The 22,135-nt window shown below is 52.5% G+C and overlaps 1 protein-coding gene across 1 annotated transcript in view; it reads right to left on the minus strand.

Annotated features, from left to right (window-relative positions):
• LOC146812330 (uncharacterized) overlaps nucleotides 1–21,636 on the minus strand; it is a 398,549-nt gene extending 376,913 nt beyond the window's left edge. The window contains exon 1 of the transcript XR_014965932.1: nucleotides 21,555–21,636. The gene's annotated coding sequence lies outside the window, so the exon portion shown is untranslated. The remainder of the gene's footprint in view (nucleotides 1–21,554) is intronic.
• Nucleotides 21,637–22,135: the final 499 nt, after the last annotated feature.

A 22,135-nucleotide genomic window follows, 5' to 3' on the forward strand; every position in this document is an offset into this window, starting at 1 on the left:
CCATGTATGCCAATATCGGCAACAGTTATCACAAAACACACAAGTACATAAATAAAACACACAACACTGAATGTAAGTGGAGAAATATTGCTGCAGGTTTATTAGCATAAGCAATATGCAAACATGGTGGGTTATCTTACGGGCGATCCCAGGGCAGGCCAGCCCCTATGCCGCCTGCCCGTCTGATAAGCCTAGAGTCACCATGGCAACGCCAATTGGTGTATACCAAATGTTGGGAGGGTCCCCCCCTCCCATCCGTGGACCACCAGTCCACTTGCTTCACACGCCCCCCCGTGATGGGTGGGCGGAGCATACATGGCAGCCCCCGGTTGCTCAGACCCACAACCGCCTGTCGGATAGCGGGGCGCCGTCGGTCTTCCAGTGGACACGCTAAACATCCCTGGGTATCCTGGCTTAGCACCACGCGGTGCTGCTGCATGCTATACCCCTTGGTATGTGCAGACCCTGGATCGCCCTGTAACTCCTCCTGCAACACAAAGTGAAAATTGTTAGAAAACCTGGCCCCCCCCTTTGTCCCTCCGGACGCCGGGTAAGCGGATGGGCGGGCAAGGCGAACGAGCGGACAAGAGAGCGAGGAGGGGGCGGAGACAGAATATGTACCCCCTGGCTCCTCCCCACCGGAAGCAGCTAACTGCTGGGGTCTCCCTTGGTCTATCCCAGGGACACGACCTCCCACCCCTGTGCCTTCCTGTGGCACTAAGGCGGCCGCCCTCCAAGGGGTGGGCCGCTGCGCAACCCCCCCCCCCCCGGGCAGCCTTACATAGTGCCAATATCGGCAACAGTTATCACAAAACACATAAGTACATAAATAAAACACACGACACTGAATGTAAGTGGAGAAATATTGCTGCAGGTTTATTAGCATAAGCAATATGCAAACATGGTGGGTTATCTTACGGGCGATCCCAGGGCAGGCCAGCCCCTATGCCGCCTGCCCGTCTGATAAGCCTAGAGTCACCATGGCAACGCCAATTGGTGTATACCAAATGTTGGGAGGGTCCCCCCCTCCCATCCGTGGACCACCAGTCCACTTGCTTCACACGCCCCCCCGTGATGGGTGGGCGGAGCATACATGGCAGCCCCCGGTTGCTCAGACCCACAACCGCCTGTCGGATAGCGGGGCGCCGTCGGTCTTCCAGTGGACACGCTAAACATCCCTGGGTATCCTGGCTTAGCACCACACGGTGCTGCTGCATGCTATACCCCTTGGTATGTGCAGACCCTGGATCGCCCTGTAACTCCTCCACAGCCTTGGGAGTGGCCACCGTCACTACCAGGGCCCCCCCACCAAGGTAGACCTATTTACTTACAACCTGCTGCAGCCAAAGCTTCCCCTAGGTCCAGTAGGAAAAGAACCATGCCTAAACTAGAGAGGTGCACCCCATCTCCCTCCTGGCACCCTGTGCACTTGTCGTGTATAAGACCATGCCTAATGAAGCCAAGACCTCTTTGCTCTGCGCAACTGCGCATGGCTCCCGGTAGGACTTTATACCTACAGCATACTGATACCGGGCTTCTCCCAGGTCCAGCCAAAACAAGTCTACGACATAAACCTAAAATAGGCGATGGTCCAAAGTTGCCTTTGCATGGCTAAAGAACAATCCCTTTGACAAGACACTCCTGCCTGGCAGTGCCCATGCGGGAGGAGGTAAGAGTTGACAAGCCGGCCTTACTTCCTTACACTCCGTTGGTACGCCCATCGCATTCCATCAGTCACCACCAACTGTGAAGCCTTGCCCTCCCAAAATTCTGCTAGTATACCCGGGAGAGACCGGTCAGGGTGACCACAGAGGAGAACAACGTGTAAAAATCTTCTCTAATTGAATACTGGGAAAGCCAATTGATCTCCTGCTGATTTGTAGCCCAAAAGTGTTACGCCCCTGTTGGAAGGCCACTTCCACAACCTGCATAGCTGCCAGCCAGTGCTGGAGGGCAGGAGAAGTTACCCGGTACCGATACTTGCATCAAAAGGTACCTGTTTCGTCGAACTCAAGGGCGGGCTACTAAGTGAGCACCAGGCTCCGCCCTAGTATCCAGAGGTCAAACCCAAGCCCCTCCAAGTTCTGCTGCTTCACCTGCCTGTTAACAGGAATCCCAGGGCAGACCACTGGCCTATAACCCATGCTTGGCCATGCGTGAGCTAAGATACCTCTGAACAGCATGACAACAGGCTAACCACCAGCATTGCGTTCTGAATGATTCGGACCTGCCAAGAAACATGCGCATACCTAAAGCAACTGGCACCATGCCATAAAAGTCTCAATTCAGCCTTCTATGAATGCAAAATGTGCTCTTGTGGCGATCCGTATTAGTGTTCTCTCCAAGCCAGCCGCCCTAACCAGGCAACCCTCACCCTCTTGGCACTGGCACACTCCCGCCCCAGCTGCCCTAGAGTGCCTGGTCGTGTGTGGCCACAACCTATGTTTTATCACTGATGTTATATCGGGGTATAATGACACTCAACTAACTCTACTGCAGAGTGCCCGTAGCACCATCGCAAGTATGTCTTTGCCTACTCAGTGTCTGGCTGCAAAGTTTGATGACATTGGCAGCCCAGTCCCGGGCGAAAACAAAAGCGTTACATTTTCTGGTGCTATCGACGGTACCCGTAGCCTGATGGAACAGAATGGAATTCCCTTACTCCTGTTGAGCACGCACCCACAACCAATTGCTCACCATGGTTCAATATCTTCCTGCTAATAATCATTTCCAAGAAGAGTGTTGACAAATCTATGTTCTGCAATGGCACTACTTATCAGCCTGCACCATTCAGCCAGTGCCAAAAAGACCTTTGTCATACTGCCTGGCCTAATCAATCTGGCCCTGCTCTAGAAGCGCCCGCTTCAGCCTTAGGTCAACAGTTCGCCAGTAACATAGCTTAGCAGAGTGTGCTGCAGGGTTCTGTCTCTTCATCCATCGCAACCAATTATGAATCAACCCTCATCTGGCCCTGCAGCAAGCAGGACTAGGACTCAAAGCGGCACACCAGGACTCAGTCACAAACCCCGGAACGGACGTTCTCCCCCCCAACCTACTGATCCACAGACCGCTTGCATGCTGCACACAGAATGGCTGAGAAGAGAGGCTGTTGCTTTAAAACCCTTTTAGATGAACATTAGACAGACCCGACAGGGAGCAACATACGAAATGAGGTCGGGACCACCGCACCCGCCTGTGAATCAACCCCGGTGATATTCGTCATGGCCCCTCCTAAGCCTTGGAGATCACCATCAACAACATGCAGTGGCCAGGTGGCAGGCACCCAGCGGGACCTTCAAATCCCAGATACTCTCCAAGTCCTTGCCGCCTGGTGGCGCTCCCTGCTGCAAGAAACTTGCTGCCCCACAACTCGCCCTTCTTGGCCCGTAGGAAGTTAAACGCTGGCATGTGTGATCACCTCTCGAGGGGGGGGGGGGGGGGTTCGGTGGAACGTATAACATGCGTCCCGAATGTACAATTTACGCGAAGGAGTGCAGGCGTGTAGGAATCAGAACCTAACAGTGACTGTGCATAGGAACTAGTATTCAACTGCGACCTATAGAATATGCATGGTGCTATGCAGCACAGCTTGGCCCATCTGATCCACTTCACAAACCTTGGAAGCAAGCCTTTGCTGGTTACCCTCAGATCCTAGCCGTGCACACCTAAACCAGGGGGTTCCCTTTACTAACGAAGCATTAGTCCTAATGCTAGCAAGCTTACCGCTCAGTGTCCCAGGACATGAAATGCTAAATCTACCACATAATGTACATTCTCTGACCGCAAGTGAAAGGATGTGTTCACCCAACCAATGTAAACTAAAAATTACCACAGGGGAGCACACAGTTACTGTGAAAATGGGTACTCCTACCTTCAACCGGATCCAACAAAAGACCGTCATGCTAGCCCTAGTGGTATAGGTTCCACTGCCTCACTCATGAAATAACCAGGCACCCAAAGTGAACGGCTAACATAAAGACACCAACGGAGCAGAGGGAGCCCTGCGCAGGGTTCAAGGAACGTGTAACAGTTGACTAATCTGCAGGGCTGCACAGCACCGCACCTTTACTAGGTGTTCCGCGCACTGAAAGGTATGACTGATCACTATTCATGGCGTTCTCACGCGCAGTGAGAATACATCTCAATAGACAAATGGGAATGATGTTACATGCGATACTGAGCACATGTCATGCATCCCTATATTAACTACAAAAAAGGCACTCCCTACAACAAGCCCATCTATTGGCTAACCAGCTGAACCAACAGAAGCGGAATTAAACAGGGTCGCACGTGCCGTGGGCCCACTGGAATGCAACAGCCATATGACGCCTGACTGGGATGTACACTCCTTGCGCTGGCGGTGAAGCCAACCACCTTCTAGCCGGCTGCCGCTCAGGGCCCCCCTCATTTCCTACGAGGCCCTGAACCACAGACCTTCCTTACACTTTTACGGTCTTGGGGCGCTGGCCGTTACCGCACAGCTGGAAAGTGCGCAACACGGCGGCTTTGTTGACAAGGTTGAACGGTTAACAGCCCCTCCCCCTGCAGTCTTCCATATCTTAAGACAGGCAGCCGGAGAAGGCTGGAAATGGGCAAAGGAACCTGGGCGACGCGACAACAACTTGATTATGCCGGATTGTTTCCGTAGCGCGGACACGTTGCTCCAAGCTCATTACGAACAGTAAACCCTTTGAACGGCGAGTCCAATCTTAGCTGACACATTAATGTCAAAATTCCCCCCAAGGCGGGTGCTGATCCAAGCAGATTAAACTTCTCGCCTCATCTCGGAGGACTGCACAGCCAGTCTAATACCACTGTGCTGCCCAAAAGACACGGTTGACGATCTCAGCACTGGCACCCTGCCCAATATGGTAAACACACCCCATCGCATTAATTTGGGATTGGCAACCAAAAGACAGGAATATCCTCAACTCCCTAAATTATAATCGAGTTAACCACAGCTGAGGAGAGAAACGCATCCAGTGATGACCAGTGTTCCCCCAGTGGGTAACTGTGCCGAAAGCACCCAGCCTCCCCTAGGACAAAGCTGGTCCTCTTACCAGGAAACATGCCTTGCTTTGCAGGCCGAGACACCTCATGTGTGCTTGCACACCGTGACCACCATGAGTGACGCACCTGGAGTCCCTCTTGTGTCGCTGCAACCATAAAACCTTGTGTACACCTGCCCCTGGTGACACCCCCTGAGTACTTACACCCCGGGTCCCCCTGTGGTTTCACCCCGGGTCAACCCTGTGGTCCCCCATCAGGGTTGTAGGCTTTTGTCAATGGTTGTTAGTTGCATAAGGTAAACAGCAACTGAGCTTGAAAATAATGTTTCTAAATTTCACTTGGGCACGCTGACAGACGAGATTGCTTATGATGCAGCCTGTACATCATACCTGCCATGAACATTGTTTTTAGCCGTTACATTGTAAGCTGCAATGCTGCATTTGCCTTTGGCTACTGGGGGGGGTGGGGGGGGTGGGGGGGGGGGGGGGGGAGCACCGCCTTCCCGATATAATTGTTGGCTGCTGTTGCTGCTGGACCAGCACTGTGCAGCACTCCCCTGTCCAGCAGTGCTGCCCGGAAAGACAACACCAAATTTAAATAACAATACGTACTTCCTCTCATGTATGTTAAAACATTCCTTACCATGTGAGCTAAATGTAGAACATTCCTGACTTGTGTATAGTTGAATGTGGGGGTAGGAATAACGTGAACACACCACTCCTACCCTAAGAAAACTAGCAGCATTGTAAAATTATTATCCCATTCCCAGAAATAACCATCGTTTGTCGTTCCCAAAACGTGGCCCACAAGCCAGCTGCTAGTGCAGTTCGAAGTCCGCATCAGTCTACCACGTCTGTGTGGAAAAGAAAACACCTCGTGCAATTCACAATGGACACACTCTGGCCCTGATATCTCTATTGCAAGACCGGCCCGAGTTAACCTATCAGCCACGCGCCAGGGTCGATGTAGAGCGCATGGAAGTAGCACGGAGGTACAGGTGTGCTACTCAAGGATATGAGGTTAATTTATTATGCCCGATAAGACGATAATTAATATGTCGAGCAAGCTTTGCTGGGGCACATATCCAGAAGACATGACAAATGTTGCACGCTGAACAGCAAGTGATGCGGTACCCACCCCCTAAACGGCTGCTCAAATGAAACTTTTTTTTTTTTTTTTAAACGTTTTTCGGGCGCTTCACATCTGACTTCGACAATGATTTGCCGACCCCTGTCTCTATTCCAATCCGTTGGTAGTTTGACCAGTCAGTTACTCAAGCCAATGCTGATCAGGAAAGAGTGATATAAAACCTGTGTATACTAAAGCGCCTACTTCTTGCGCAAATCTTGTTCTCTCCGTTTACAACAAGGGGGTCGAACTCCAAGGAGCCTGCCTGTACGAACTGCTGTACATTGAAACCGGTAGCAACCCCAGCTTGTAAACCATGGTAAAATCCGCCACTCAAAAGACCCGTGATTTTTTTTTTACCCCCGCAGGGTGGCAGGGCGACGCCCATCTCGACCCTATACACCAGCCGCCCCTCGTACTCACTATAGCCTCAAGTTTACATCTCAGTCTCAGTGTCCAGTTCTCGTGCTTTCACTAAGGGTTTTACCAATGCGATAATCAAAAGGCGTTCTGTCACCACCCGTGCTCTTAAAGACAAAACGAGGAGTTTTTGGGCTCGCGCTGCTCAAAGGCGCTCCTCGTGAATACTGCCAACTCTGGCTTGGACGAAATACTTTTGCCAGGACCTGCACACTGGCAGTTCAAATCATCGCTACCAAACCGAAGTTGAGAACCGAGGCACACTTCCTACCTTGGTTCCGCCGGGAGTCTCTGCACTGTTTGAGAGCCAGAATTGCGTTAATCACAAGCGTGTTACTCGGGGCATGATCTCGCAGAGGCAGCCCCCAACGGGGGCATAAGAGGCCGGCGCCATAACCAACGCCGGGCCCCCTCCCCACCCCCGCAAGAAACCGGTTTTTGGCGCCAAGAAAGCGCCCACAGGACAGGGGCTACCCGCCCCCTCCCCCCCCCCGGCCGCAGCCGCCGGCCTGGCGCCAACCCCCCCGGCCAATGGGGGCCTTAGCGCCTACAAACGGCCCAATGATGGGCGAGCACCGGCGGGGGCGAGCGGCGCTGGGGGGGGGATATAAGCATGGCTCCCCCAAGCTGGCTACTACACTTGGGAACGGGGGAGCAGCACCGGCGAAGGACCCGCCTTTATCTTTGCCCACCCACCCACACCTGAGGAACGGCTATGTCGCAGGGCTGCGGAACAGGCAGGACGCTGGGCGGAGAACGACGGGGAGAACAGTCGGTACGGTGGCACACCGGAGGGCGGTGTGCCGGGACAGGACCACTCACCTTGGGATGCCTCACGGCTGGGCGAGTGGACCGAAAGGTGCGAGTAGGGCCACTCACTTTGGGATGCCTCACGGCTGGGTGAGTCGGACTACCAAGAGGGGGTAGCAAACGGAGACGGCGCTCGCAGCCCAGCCCCCGCCGGTTGGCAGGGCACAACACGAGTCCGGCAAGGTAGCGAGTTGTGGCCTAACTCCGGGACAGCTGCTACACCCCCCACGCAGAAAGAAGGGGAAACCCAACCGGAAAGAACCGACAGAAGGACCAAGAGACAAGACTGACACGCCAATAAAGTTTTTACCAAACTGCCAGTATAACTACATGTATTCCTAATAAAACTGCGGCCAACAAATGACCACCACAAGAAGTGTGTACGTTGGCTTATTTGCGCAAGGGATACAACGGGGGGAGAGTACCCCGGGGAGGGGAGAATGGGCTAAGTGCGGGGGTTATGTGTTTAAACGGCGGCTGTAACTCCTGAAGTCGCACGAGAGTATGTGGGGCGTGACATGAAACTTGAAAACAATGATGTTAATAGCTCCCTGCATTGGGGTGCATTAGTGTCCGGTACGTACTGTATTATTAAGGCTCATACGAACCTAGGTAAATTAAGGTTTATACGAGTATTTGTCAAGGCCTATTTATTAATGCACAACAGTATCCCTGTGCATTACTGGGATTAGTATCCCTGACATTAATCAAACGTGTGTGCCGAGTAGCGTCCTGCCAGAGTGCAAGCATGCCGGTTCCTTAGCTCTCACACTTTCACATAATTTCGTAGTTCAACTAGACACAAGTACAGCGAATCCGTTGCTATGGCATATTACAGTGGACATTGGACTGAGGACGTTCTATCTGCCGCTGACCGCGGCCCCCGCAGGGGGCCACTCGGCGGTCGGCGCCTTAGTGGCCCCGGTCACCCCTCCCCACTCCCTCCTTGGGGGGGGCGGGGGCAGGGATCCTGATTGTTGCCCCCCTTCGTGTCGGGGGCCGGAAGTGACGCGCAATGCGTGTCACTTCCGGGCCCAGGTGTGAGGGGAAGGCTATTTAGCCTTCCCCCACCCTCACTGGCGACCTCTTTGTCGCCCACCTCGCCTTTACCTCACCGCATCGGTCCGTCGTCATCGCCTCGCGGGTCCCGCCGTCACCATTTGCAATACGTAGGTGAGTCTTGCCTAACCTTTCTCGCCCCGGCCCCGTCCCTGGGCAGTACCAGGTCGACGGGGCCCTGTGGCCCGGATGACCGCGGGCGGGGAGGGCGCAAGTTGGGCCACGGTGGCTCAGGGCCTTTGTGTGGGATTTTGTTCGTGGCGTGCGCGTACAGACACCCCCCACCCCGATTCAACATTGCTGATAAGCATTGTCTGCTTAGCGTTGGGTGGCTAGCCTCTCCTGGGTCTTGGCCGGGGGGGAATTTTCGCCCGTCCTTGTGTGCGGGAACTGTCGGCCGGTTGCGAGTATTGGGTCGGTCTCCGGGTGCCTCCGGGTGCCCCCCCCCCCACCACCACTCACGGGGCATGTCGGCGCTTAGATCGGGGGATATCAGCCTGCACTTACGGCGCAGCGAGGCGCGAGAGGGCTGAGCAGGCAGGACAGCTCAGGGGGCAAATGCGCATATGGTAAAGCAGTCGAGAGGTCGAAGGCGCTGGGGAAACGTTTCTGTCTCTACGGAGACGTGGGTTTTGAATACCACTGCTGCTATTTATGGTAGAACCAAGGCGCTGGGGAAACGTTTCTGTCTCTACGGAGACGTGGTTTTAAATTCTATTCCGTGGCACACCGCGTGGCAAGTCACCCCCCGTTCTGTTTCTCAGGGGCCGCGGGATTATCACAGAAGCGCCCAGGGTTTCTCAGCTTTGAGCTAGCTGTTTCTTGGGAAACCCGTGCCCGGTCATGCTTTCAATCTGGTATTGTAGAGCAGTGCCTTGCTAGTGGCACAAGCCTCGGGTGCGGGGTTCCGGGCTGCTAGGTATGGCCTGGGCGAGCACTTCGTCCCGCCCCCCGGCACTAGGGGGGGATGGGCCTGGATGTGGGTTGGCGGCTCAACTTGCCGAGCTCGGTGCCAGGGCGCGTCCACATCTCTGTGAGCCGGGGCTTACGCACGCACCCACCCGTGCCAGACTGTCCTAGGTTCGGTGTTTCTGTTCTGTGCTCTCATTCTGTGCCATGTTTTCCCGATGCGCACGTATGGCGCTCCAATCATATGTAACGCTTTCACGGGCTCAGGTGCAGCGCTCCGATCTTGTGCAATATTAACTATCGGTGCTGAAGATTAGTGCCCAATCCTGTGCAATGTTTCACGGGTGCTCACGGGGACTTGCCTATTAGGAAAGGGGGGGGATCCTGACAGGAGATGTGGTCTTGTTGATAATAGTTGCCTGGGGAACTAGGAGACTCCAGTTCTAATCCCGACTTCACCACTTCACAGTCAGTGTGGTCTTGGGCGAATTATTCATCTTCACGTGCCCCGGTCCATTTTTCACGGGGCGTATGCACAGCGCTCCATCTCCTGGCACTGTCTTCGGCGCTCGTGTACAGCACCACACGACTGCTCCTGAGGGTCATTGCTTTCGGGGAGGACGGGGGGTCAGCGAGTCCCTCGTGGCCTCCCTCTGGGGCTAACCAGTGCTTTCTGGGAGGACGGGACAGGGTGTAGCGGGTCCCTCACGGGCTCCCTCCGGAGTTCAGTCTCTGGTCCAGGGGCAGGGCAGGGAGTCCGGAACCAGCAATGTTTCCGATGTGCTGGGGTTTAGCACCCGGACTGCAGGCAGACAAGCAGGCACCGCAGTGGGGGACCGTACAGCCTGAACGAGGTCGCTACGCCGCCGGAGGTTGCAAGTCACAAATTATGTTCCACTGCATTCAGTGGGCACTGGGTGCGATGTGCGTTCCCTTGCTAGTTGAAGTACAGTGTGCCTTTTAGTGAGGCCATTGTGTCGAGCCATGTTAGCAGGCGTGTGTCTGGGGACCGGGGTTCGAGTTCGGTTTTGACGCTGATCCTCCTGTGATTCTGGGCAAATCACAATCTCCCCGTGCCCAACATAATATGGAAGTTGCGTCCCCATGCAACGTAGCTGGTGCTATGTCAAGCGCCCTGATACCTGATTGGATCCCGGCAAGTTAGTGCTTTACACAACTGCACTATTACAGATATAACAAATGCAAGTTTTCGGCTACCCTACATGCTTTCCTAAGTTAGAATAAACTTTCATTGCGTCAGTGTCTGGGCAATTCACCCCTCCAGTAAACGGTATCTAAAAATTTAAGTTACCACGAGCCTGCTGGCTAGTGGCAGTGATGCGACAGCTGCTTAACACTTGGTTTGTTTTACAGAATCGGGAACAGGCAACAGCAGACCATAAAGGGGGTCGCAGTTGAGTGACAGCGGGGTCGATATTTTCTAACGCGCACCAGTGTCTGGTGTGTGCCCCCTGGAGGTCGACACTCGGAGGCCTCCCTTCTCTTAACGTTTCTCTTAACGGTTGAGGCCTGTGCCTCAATATGTATGTAAATACGGTGCTACGGGATATATGCATAAAGAGCGAAACGTATACAAGGACCGAGGCTCAGGTCCTCAATCTCAATCTGGTTGGTGTTTCGAGTCTCGGGGCCGCATTCTGTGATTCGGGGCACATCACTTAATCTTAATCCCCACATTAAATAGGGTAAGTGGCTACTGAGCTCCCCGTGCCGGGCGTAATACTAATACGGGCTCATGTAAACGCGCCCGAGGTCGGTTGCTTAATCTTTCTGTGCCCTGAAAGGGGTTTTAGAACTAACTTTCAGCCGTGCAAACACTTTCCTGCGACATAAAACAACATGTCACAGGATGCAAGGTGTTAGCGGCTTAAAAAGAATGACGCGCATAGTGCATAGCGACGGCAACCGGCCACTCGGCGGGGTGAAACATGTGACGGGGTGAATCGGTGTAGTTGGCCTACGGGCTCAGGCGGTCTTTATAGAATGGGGGGACCCGGTTGCAAGCCTCGGCAATGGCGCTGTACAACCCAGTGATCATGGGCAAATCACTTAATCTCCCTGTGCCGGATATAAAAGGAATGGTGTCCGCAACTGTGCTCCGCCTCGCTATGATACCCGATGTTCCTCCAAGCGCCTGAGCCCACCCCCATCTCACGTGGCGATAAAAGATGTAGTTAATAAATAGTGATAATTTGGCATATATCTTTTGTAAAGACCTAACTAAAACGTCAAACCTGGTAGCTAGAGGGCGTAGTGTTCAAACACTAGTACCATCAAACATATAAGGCGCTGAAAGGGCTGTGCAAAGGGGGTGACCAAGGATTGCCTGCATAGAAGGTGACATCGCTGTAATCTTTCTTGTCAACTCGGAACCCAATACACTTTAAATCTGCATCTGCACATGCATAATATTCAACTTTTTATGATGTGATGGTTGGACGCTAAGATGTACATTTTTGGGTCGTGGGTGAAATCAACAGTCTCTACTTTGTGATTTAATGCAGACTGTTGACGAGTCAGCCTGCAAAGGGACTAGTAGAAGTAGTAGTTATAGTTTATTCGATCATTTTTTGACCATTCCATAAAAGCAAATGAATCAGGGTGGTCCGCATGGGGGCCATGCCCATCCTTTTATGCCCATCTGCATTCGTGGTGCGCCCCATCCTTGGTGATTTCGGCCAGTATGACACCCCCTGCTCCGGAATGGGCGGTGCTAGTGCCCGGCGCTTTAGGGTTTTCGGGCACAGTACAGGTTTGAAGGAATTTCGGTATTCCACGCGGCTGGGGCGAGCGGGGGCAAGGGGTAGGCATTGTAACCTGTGAGTTGGCGGTTGGTTTAGGGTAACCAGTCCGGCCCGCGGGGTTGCGTCCGCATTCGGCCATTACTATACCCCCCGCACCTCACTGGATAATCGGGTGCGGTGCTCGTGTTATCTGTTACACTCGATCACGTAATATTGTATTTTGAATTAAGCGCAGTGCCTGGATGTGTAACGTAAATAGGGCACCCATGTAAAGCGCTCCAATACCTTCAGGTCGATCTCGCGCTATATAAATATGCAACATGTAATTGCGGGCTGCCTATATAGGCAGATCCATGATACCAGTACATGCATGGCTCGCAAGATTTTGCTCCATATACTCGAGCACGTAGGAGACTAGCGTGGGTTCACGGCCCCAAAACACCAGCACTGCACGGCTGGGAGCTGCCTGGGTCCCCGCTGATCGCGGGAGGTGCAACACATGTGGCGCTCCCTGGTTAAGGTTATCGCCCCCCCTCCCGTCGGCTACGCTGCCGTTGAGGGTGGGGGGGCATGCAGTGGGCTGCGTGCGGCAGGCGCAATGGACCTGGCACGGGGATCGTTTAGTATGATACGAATCTTGTAAGCTCCCCGTGCTTGAATGTGTAATGTAAATAGGGTGCTCAGGTAAGGCGCTCCAACACCTTCAGCTTGCGCTATGTAATTATGCAACATGTATTGCTGGCTTCCTATAAGGCAGATAAATAATACAAGTGCATGCAATTTTCACATACGCGATTACTGGCATTAATAAACCCCCCCGCACCTCAATGGAGAATCTGGTGCAGGACTCGTCGGGGAGCGGGTGATATGGTATGAATGTCGTAAACACCCCCTGCCTGAAGAGGTAATATAAATACGGTGCTCATGTTAAAGTGCTCCAATGCCTTCCGGTCAAGTTCGCGCGATATAACTATTCATCATGTAATTGCAGGCTTCCTATAAGGCGGACACATGATACCAAGACATGCACTGTCCACATCACGCGATTACGGGTATTACTAATCCCCCCCGCTCCTCAAGGGTTAATCTGGTGCGGTGCTCGTGTGGCCGGGCACGGCGATCGTGTTATATGGTACGAATCCCCTATTCTCCCCGTGTCGGCTTGTGTAAGTACGGTGCTCATATACAGCGCTTCAATGCCTTTGGCGTCGAGTTTGCGCGACACAAATATGCAACATGTATGTGCTGGCTTCCTATAAGGCAGATACTTGATACAAGTGCAGGCATTGTTCACAAAATTTGCACCAATACCTTTCGGTCGAGCGCGCGCTAGATAAATAGGCAACATGTGGTGGCTGGCTTCCTATGATGCAGACACATGATACAGGTACATGTATTACTCACAAGAAGTTGCTCGTGCCCACATTCGCGCGCATTAGGCGATGCCGGGCATTACGACTCCTCCTGCACCGGAACGGGTTATTTGGTCGGTGCTTGTGTCCGGCGCTCTAATTATTTGGTGCGCAGTACGGTTTGAGCTAATCACTAATCGACCGTGCCCGAATAAGGTATGTAAATACGGGGCTCATGTTCTGCACTCCCAACACCTTCGGGCGGGTCACGCGGTGACTCTGGCCAGATAATTATTATCCACGTGCCTGATGATGTATGTATATACGGTGCTCATGAACGGCGCGCCATTACCTTCGGGTCGAGTTCGCGCGACATATAAGGGCTAATTACAGTAAGGGTCGCGCAGTCCGATCCTGACCACACGTGACCACGTGTCGCTCGTCTCCAACCTTTTGCTGAAAGGGGGCTTGGGTCGCTTGTCATTGTTGTTGTCTCGTTACCCACCCCCATTGCTTACGGCCTCGCCCTCCCAGGTGCATCAGTCCTTGGGCAGGGCGGACCAGTGTGGGGATAGTCCTAACGTAGAACTGTCATTGCCATGTTAGTAACAGTTAAACACGGGTCGCTGCCGACAGTCTAAAAGAGGTATGCTTAAGCCCGCAACTTGGCCCCGCCAACATGCTTATGTGGGCCGCCTTCAACGGACACTGACATGGGGAACTCACACATATCTAACTGTAACCTAGACACCCGGGTGGGTGCCTAGTCGGGCAAGGCAACGCAACCGAGATAGAATGGTAGTTATTATCTAATGCTAAAGGAAGTCTGGATTGAGCCACTAGATGGGTTAGATATGGGTGCAGCTCAGCGCCCCAATCGCATTGAATTCGGGGACGCACTGACATAGCGGCAAAAGAATAAGTGGTCACCACATAGCGCATCACTAGGGCCTAAATCACGGCACAAGGTTACCGGCGTGATTGTCCAAGTGGTTGCGGGTGCGCCGCTCGCGAGCGGATTGCAACCCGTGGTTTACCTCTGTCTCAAATCGACCGATAGTTCATGGTTAAGCCGATTGGCCTGCAGAACACTGAGCTGGGCACCATAACCAAGAGTTAGGCCGCAGGAGGAGTAGCTGAAGGAACCATATAGGAATAGGTCCAGATGTACTTTGGGGGGCATTCCCCTGCAACCAAAGACAGATTTCGGGTTGCTTCGATGAAGACCTTCCACCCGGCTGGTGGGTGGTATGGTTGTTATATAGCAAGTGTGCGGTCGTTCAAAGTTTGGTAAAGACCACGTAGAGCCCCAGGGCATTATTGACCGTGCAGCACTCGCTACGCTCAGAATAGGGCCGGTATTTGCACCAAAGTTTCCGGTTGGTTCCCACAGACTTGTCTGCTCCCAAGGTTATCCTCTAGGGGTAGAACTTGAGACTAAGGGGGCATGGCCTGCTTCGGCGGCACAAATAAGCGATAGCTACGCCGGGATGGAGTTACCATGCAGGTCCTGCCACCACTGGGTCCCCCCCAGGTGATGGGATCAAGTTAGGTGGGACCGCGAAGTCTACGGTTCTTGGGAAACTCCCTGCAGCAGGGCATTTAGCAACAGATAAGGTATCAGCGTGTGAGTATCAGATATCTGCTTTCCAGCAGCACCGTGCCCTGGGAGCACACGCGTTGCCCTAACTCTGTGGCCCTCCCACAAGGGAGCCGGGTAGCAAAACAAGTGAATAGGCTCCTTAGGCGGGCCTCTGGCCTTCAGCTGGGTGTAATCACCATCAATTGGAGAGAGGCCCGGGTAAAAATGGGCTTTCCGTAATGCTTGGAGGACCATTGCGGTTGGTGGCACTCCCCACCGGAATCACTGGTCGCGTACGGCAGCTGCAGGAGACTGGTGCTGCTGTCCCAATATCTGGGGTGTCAGCGGGGCAAACACAAGGGGACATTATGACCGCGCGCAACGCTTAAGCCAAACAGATTCCCGTGGCTGGTATACCTAAGGGATCATCACTGAGGGATCCGTAGTGGCATAATTCCTATAAGGTATAAGGGATGGTGGGCAGGGGCAAGAGTCGCCCCTTGCCCATGGTCACGCGCTGGCAGTGAGGTGCACTCCCGTGCCCCAGGTTAACTATCTGAGGGGACTGTACAAATGTTAAGTAACCCTTCGTCATAATAGTCAAAGCGGGCAGGCCCAGGATTGTGAATAGGTGTAACCTTCCCGCTGGGGGGCGAATAGTTATCGCACATCTTCACAGGCCCCTCTATTTCAACAGACCCTATCCGATTGGGACAGCATCTAGGGATTGGGGACGTAGATGGGGCCATCTACAATCCAGGAGCTATAGCTCACTGGTATGTCTTGGGCCTGTGGTTATAAGGGATCTCACAGGGTTTGAGTCCCGCGAGCACTGTCAAACTGTCTTGAGGTGGCAGAATGTCAAACCCTTCTGTCTGCAGGGATGGTTCCCTTCCAGCTAGTTGCAGGAAGCCCTAGATAGGAGAGGTGCTGGTAAGACTATAGCGGGTTGGTGGGGGGCCCTGGCTGCGACGGTTAGCCGCCTCCAGGGCTGTGGCGGAGTTACAGGGCGATCTGGAAGCAGGCCGGTACAAAGGGTACCTCTGCGCGGCACCACGTGGTGCCTGAGCCAAAACGAGGAGCCTCCAGAGAGGTCCCGGAAGCCGGTCGGCGCCCCGCTAGGCCTGCGGGCGGTTGTGGGCCTGAACAACCGGGGGCTTGCTATGCGACGCTCCGCCCCGAGAGGGGGGGTGTGAGTAGAATCTCAACGGCACGTGATCGAAAAAAGAATCACTTGGGGGGCAGCACTTGCGGGTCGTTCCCGTGCTGCCCGGCTCATCAGGCGGGGCAGGTGAAGTAGATGGCCGCCTGCCCTTGGATCGCCCGTAAGATAACCCACCTATTACATATCCTGGCATTATGTAATAAAACCTGCAGCATTTGTTACCCACTTACAACTGTTTCTTGTGTCTTCTTTGGGTAACCTAATTTGGGGGAGGGGGGAAAGCGGGGTGCCCCTGGGGGTACTATGCCGCTGACCGCGGCCCCCGCAGGGGGCCACTCGGCGGTCGGCGCCTTAGTGGCCCCGGGGCCCCGGTCACCCCTCCCCACTCCCTCCTTGGGGGGGGCGGGGGCAGGGATCCTGATTGTTGCCCCCCTTCGTGTCGGGGGCCGGAAGTGACGCGCAATGCGTGTCACTTCCGGGCCCAGGTGTGAGGGGAAGGCTATTTAGCCTTCCCCCATCCTCACTGGCGACCTCTTTGTCGCCCACCTCGCCTTTTTACCCTCCCTACCGCTTACCCGGCGTGGTGTGGTGGGGTGGGGTTTTTTGCTGAACGTTTTAATGTTTTCCTTTTCGTTGCAGGCGGAGTTACAGGGCGATCTGGAAGCAGGCCGGTACAAAGGGTACCTCTGCGCGGCACCACGTGGTGCCTGAGCCAAAACGAGGAGCCTCCAGAGAGGTCCCGGAAGCCGGTCGGCGCCCCGCTAGGCCTACGGGCGGTTGTGGGCCTGAACAACCGGGGGCTTGCTATGCGACGCTCCGCCCCGAGAGGGGGGGTGTGAGTAGAATCTCAACGGCACGTGATCGAAAAAAGAATCACTGGGGGGGCAGCACTTGCGGGTCGTTCCCGTGCTGCCCGGCTCATCAGGCGGGGCAGGTGAAGTAGATGGCCGCCTGCCCTTGGATCGCCCGTAAGATAACCCACCTATTACATATCCTGGAATTATGTAATAAAACCTGCAGCATTTGTTACCCACTTACAACTGTTTCTTGTGTCTTCTTTGGGTAACCTAATTTGGGGGAGGGGGGAAAGCGGGGTGCCCCTGGGGGTACTATGGGGACGAGCTGACGGACCATGACACCACATGAAGAGAAAGTTCAGTTTGTATTACCGACCCTATACAATAAGTACCGGTGCTTAGCACGGAAAAACACCGGCACAAATTAAGCAGCCTTGGGTATGTTGCCCACTTTCCCGCCGATGACAAAGGGGCAGTACGTGATGTACCTCTGGTGCTCCTGCATGGCACTTACCCGAAAGCATGGGCGTAGGAAGTGTGGGGGACGCGGGGGATATATTCCCCCCAGATTTTGGAGTGGGGGGGACACGGGGGACAAGGGTGGGGGGGACGAGGGGACAAAGGAATTTCCCCTCTCCCTTCTGTTATCGCAGGGCCAGTAGCACGCGAAAGCGCTACCTAATGGCCCTGCACTTGACCTGCCTGGAGTCAGAGGCCACCCGCCCTCTGCCTTTTGTTATGCTGCAGGAAGGCTCAGCCGTTCTGGGACGGGCAGAGAACGGAGAAAAAATAAACGCTGTCTCTTTTCCTTCGTATCCACTACTCCTGATCTGCCTCTGGCGGCTGCCCTCCTCTCTTTATTCCTCCATCTCTTTCAGTCTCTGTCTCGCTCCTGCTTACGTGCTGATTTCAAGAGGCAGCTCTTAAGGTACTCTCTCTTGCCTCGCCTTTTCTTTATCTGTTCCCCTGTGAAATTGATCCAAAAAAGGCTGAACACTTTGGCTGTAAATGTCCTCATTTTCTGACCGTTTTCTATTGAAAAGAAAAACCTCGGAATGGAGAGAAAAAATAGTTAAATACCTAAATAAAGCAATACAGAGTGGACAGCAGACAGGCCAGACTGTTATTTACACCCACACACATTAGCGCCACTTTACAGAGTTTGCCAGTGAAAGTGCTACTTTCTTTTTATCTTCTTTCTTTGAACAACATTGTTTTCCCAGGGTGGGTAAGTGCGCCATTCCTAAAGGGACTGCAATACCTGGTTGATGGGTAGAGTGGAAACGTTTAATATGATCGTTTTCAACTTTTTAATTATTTTAGCTTATAAAATGCGGCTCTGTGTTTGGGGATGTGGTCTTTTTTAACCCCTTCGGTGCTCATGACGGAACGGTTCCGTCATGAGCCACGGTTGAGCTGTGCTCATGACGGAACCGTTCCGTCATGACCACGCCCGCGCAAGAAACCGTCAGCACAGCGGCGGAATTTCCGCAGCATGGAAGGGGTTAAACCTAACTGCATACATTTTGAAAGGATATAAGCAATGGACATTGAAAGGGGTCCCTTCCTGGTCCTGTAGCCATGTCTTGAACTTTTCAGGCAAAATCACTTACTGATTTCTGAAGAATGAGTTTAAAACCGTTAAGGTAACCATGTTTTTTTCTGATGACAGTTCACATGCTTTGCTTATTCTTGCATTCCCTATGAGTGTTTGCTTTTTCCAGGGTGTTATTCATTTTTTTCAGGCAGCATTTTACTGTTGTCTAGTGCATAATTTGAATTTAGTCGCAGCACAATTGAGTTGTGCTGAAGGCAGTGCGAGTTTCTCTCAGTGGGGCAGTATGGTGTTCAGTGTGGGAGAGAATGTGGCACTCTGGCCAGAGCTGCTGAATTTGGAACTGGAGAACCATGTTCAGACCTTCATGACCAGTTCACCAAACCACACTCCCGACAGAGCTTATTCCGATGCAACACCTTAGAAGGCCCGATAGACCTTAGAAGCCCAGGTGTCTTAGCACCCGCAGGTGGACCTGTCCACCACAATCCATACTGCAGTTCACTTCCAGTCTTACGGGCAGGCATATGAAGAAGCACATCCTAGATCGACAGTGAATCTGTCACTGAGGTCACAAGACCCTTGAGGCCAGTCCACCTCACCCATTGGTACCTCCATTGGCCTTTTTCCAGCACTAGCAGTGCAACTTGCCAGGAGTTGGCAATGTAGGATTTGCATGCACACCAAACTTAGGGGGTGATTATAATGGCAGTGGGACCGCCACGTCACCCTGTCGGTGGCGGTCCCACCGCCATTGGTGACTGCATCACAGCCCGCCATATTACAATGGCGGGCGGTTACCTGGCGGTCAGAAAAACCAACCACCACGCATCCGACGGGCTTCTTGAGCCCGCTGGTGTGGTGGAGGGGCTCGTGGTTCCTACAATGCTGGTGGTGCCTACCATGCACCGCAGCAGGGATTACGATGTCCCTTACCCGCCAGCTTATCAATGGCGGTTCACCTGCCATGGAAATGCTGGCGAAAGGGACATTGGGGGGCCCGTAGCAGGCCCCTTTACCCCTGGCCCCCAGACATGGGTCCTGGGGGGCATCTATGATGCCCCACAACATATCACTGCACCATGTGGCAGGCACCGATATATTTAACCTGTTCCTTTTTTTTTTTACTTTGCGGCGGATGATGCAGCCAGCAGCACCAGCTGCAATGTAAAAGATTGGCACTGCGAACACCGTAGTGGCAGTCGCATTGTAATGCCTATCGTGGGGCCTCCACCTTGAAGGCCAGCGGTCCCATTCCCCGATTCCATGGCAGTGGTACTGAAGTCCGCCTGCCATCGTAGTCAGCCCCTAAGTTTGCATTTTATGAATATGATTCAGCGGGAAATAAATTGATGTTTGCAATTTAATTGACTTTGGTTGGCCTCTTATCTATGAGATTTCCCTGTTGAATGTGCCTTTACATTATACATTTTCGGTTGTATGAATTGATTGCATACTACACTCTCCTACAGGTATTAATTTGAGTGTCATTAGGAGTGTCTGGGACCAATTGTTTTCTTAGGAATTGTTTTCTTTACTAACCTTTGCAAAGGGCCCTAAACTTCACAGCAACACAAGTCACATTTCTTTTAGCAATTTGGGATCCGTTTGAGCTACAAAATTGTTTTGGAGGAAATCGTTAGATTATGCAGCAGATGATGTATTATGTGGCAAATATGATACAGCCATAGTTAAGTGGAAAACATTTTTCCACTTAATTTTGCCCCAACATTGTAGTTGATCAATTTGTAAGTTCCCCAAACCCAAAAGTCGAGTTTGGGCACAATTTGCATTTTAAAAGCAGCCCTATAACACAGGGCTACTTTTAAACTGACCTCAGGCTTCAGCAGTGCACACATGCAAGCGCAGAAAGGGCTGCTGGCCTCTAAACTGCCATGCCTTATTATATTCTAGGGACTTAAAAGTAGTTCTAATCCCCCTGCCCTATTATGTACTAGGGCCTTATGGGAGAGGTCATGCCAATCATAGGGGTACCCTAACCCATAGTGCACCCTAGTGTATGTAGGTGTTTTCACTGTATTTTTAAGTGCCTCTTTCAGATTAGCACTGGCTGTTTAGGCAGAGGCCAGGGTCAGTCAGGTACCACCAGTACCAGTCAGTAAAAAGTTGCGGAGTGCCCGGGGCGGCTTTGCAACACTAGAGAAACACAAACTCAGAATGTAAAACATAACACCATGGTTGGGGGGTTCTCTTCAATAATTAGAATTGATTTCTATCCTAATGAACCCATTTTCCAACATTAGGATAGGGAAAGACTGGGGGGAAATCATAACGTTCTAATCTATACATTGAAGTTTTTATGCAGCTCTTTGATGACGGTTAATAGCTCACTGTTCAATGTTAGGATTTTAACTTATAAACTACAAATACCAAAAAAATATCTCAGACAAAAGCAGTAATTCACTGACCTTTTGAATTAAAACTTTCACTAGACAAGCCTTCGATCTCTCTCAAAAAAAGAACATTAATCACCAAAGTTAGCTTCACATTTTTATTGTTGCCTGAAAATTGCTGGAGACCAGGAATGCAGCAGCAGGTACTTTTCAAACCATAATGCACTTGCAAATACGACGCCCCCACCCTAAGTCAGCGGCCTGCTTTGTGCATTAAGATGCAAGATTCATATATATGGTTTTTTTTAAACATTTGGACTCATTACTATATGAATGTAAATAACAATAAAGCATACATGCAAACTGTGACTACATGCCTGCTTTTCTCAATATTTCACTTCGAAAGTATGCAATTGTATTTGTTTAACGGGCGGTGATTTGTATAGGGTCACTGGAAAGTGCACAAGGTTGTCCCTGTCCCCCCCAGAATTTTAGTGTCTCCTACGCCCCTGCCCGAAAGATCCTACAGTTCAAAATGCCCCACATGAGAAGCACTGGAGCCGGTCCTCTGTCCCCAAATAAAAGAATCCAGCGCTGGCCCGAGCTGCGCGAAACGCCTGGGCCGCGGGCGGCCACCTTTCGAAGAACCTCACCTGTTGAGCTCGCGTGCAGCAGTCCTGGTTTCTCGCGCCATCTTGCTGGTTATCGTAGGTTTTCCCAAGGTGCTCGAGCACAGAGCGGAAACCATCCAATTAAAGAGACAACCCCATCAGGCACCTCGAGGGGCATCTGGTTGACAGTGGGTGTGGTTACTCATACCGCTGCTCTACACGAGACTGTAGGGGCGCCTCAAGGTTTGGGGTGCTAGGCAGGACTCCTTCACACTAGTGACGGGCTGCTGCAGTGCCCTGTGGATTATCCAAGGAGCTCCATTTAGTCGGTTGTCTAGAAAACAGTAAAGACCAAATATGATTTAAAAGACACGGGACGATTCCAACCCACCGTGAATCGTGCCTTGCAGCTTTGTCATTTGATTTTGCAAAAAAATAGTGAAATAAAGCACTAGCACAATTGGCTAAACCGAAGCGACTAGAGACTACAACTCCCAAAATGCATCATTACGTTTAAAGGCCTCTCGGTACGGTAAACATCGCTTACGTGGGACAAGATGGAATGTGTTCTCCCCAGACTGACAGTTTCTCAGCTCTGAACGCCCAGAAACTAATCCA

The sequence above is a fragment of the Triturus cristatus genome, chromosome 7 (genome assembly GCF_964204655.1).
Source record: "Triturus cristatus chromosome 7, aTriCri1.1, whole genome shotgun sequence".
Taxonomy (NCBI): domain Eukaryota; kingdom Metazoa; phylum Chordata; class Amphibia; order Caudata; family Salamandridae; genus Triturus; species Triturus cristatus.